Source organism: Morone saxatilis, unplaced genomic scaffold (genome assembly GCF_004916995.1).
Source record: "Morone saxatilis isolate NCDOM2014 unplaced genomic scaffold, NCSU_SB_2.0 Contig3, whole genome shotgun sequence".
NCBI classification, from domain to species: Eukaryota; Metazoa; Chordata; class Actinopteri; family Moronidae; genus Morone; species Morone saxatilis.
Window position 1 is genome coordinate 7,967,301 of NW_023339873.1, and position 1,063 is coordinate 7,968,363.

The 1,063-nt window shown below is 46.9% G+C and overlaps 1 protein-coding gene across 2 annotated transcripts in view; it reads right to left on the bottom strand.

Annotated features, from left to right (window-relative positions):
* Positions 1-1,063, bottom strand: part of gna11b (guanine nucleotide binding protein (G protein), alpha 11b (Gq class)) — a gene marked incomplete in the record, with an annotated part of 17,191 nt that overhangs the window by 9,667 nt on the left and 6,461 nt on the right.

The following is a 1,063-nucleotide window of genomic DNA, read 5'->3' on the forward strand; positions in this document are numbered from 1 at the left end:
CTCCCATCTCTCCCTCTCCCTCCCTCTCCCTCTCTCTCTCCCCTCTTTCGTAGCAGACAGTAAATATAACTGTGAGCCCCTCAGGCTCGCTCTGTGCTCTTCATCTTTTTGGCGTACCACAGAAGAAGAAGGGCCTTGGCTCCACAAAGTCTTTGAGGGGGAAGCTGGTCTGAGGTCAGTACCAGGGGGTTCCTAACACCAAGGACTGTAAAAATGTTGGGGGAGAGATAGCAGCTGCGCCACTGATGCAGGAAGAAATGTTAATGTCAGATAGAAAATGTTGGTTTCAACACTGCGTCCATGAGGGGAAATGACCCTCCTCCATCTTCCCTTCCAACAAAATGTCCACTTTTGGAGAACAGAGACTAAATAAACTCATGACTCAATAAAAAAACAAAAAAAACAAAAAAGTATTTTATAGTTTCTCCTGGACGAATCAATGCATCTGCTGCCTGCTACAGATCGGTACCTTCAAGGTAGTCGGTCTAATAAAACCTGTGATTGTGTAGCTGACAAAAGGAGTCAAGTGAAGAGAGTGTGTTCTTTGTGTCAGGCTGCAGCGGTAGCGTCCTCGTACTGACTGCAGACTGTTTCAGCAAAGGAGCAAGAGGATCACTCTCCAGCTTGATGTCTGATTTATTTCTCGTGACCCCGTCACAAGATCTCCCTCCGCTGTGTTCTCCTAACTGTCGTGTCCCTCTTTCACCAGACAAACACACTACGATCCTCTGTCTTCCCTTTTTTCCCTCTCCAGATTGTACCAGCATCAGCCACAACCATTTGCATGCCCTCACCAGCTCTCCCCCACAAACACACACTCCCTTTCCCCTCCTCCCCTCCGTCACAACCCCTCCTAACCTCCCTTAGGCTAGAAATATGCCTCTCCATTCTCATCCCTCTCTGTCAAGAATTTTGGATATTCATAACTAGAATCCATCCGTTCTTTTTTTGGTAATGACCTAGAAAAAGGAGGTCGCCTTTTAATAGCTCACACACTACTTGGGTTTGATAACGCTTTCTGTTCCAGGTAGCGGTGAGTGTGTGAGAGAGAGAGAGAAAAAGA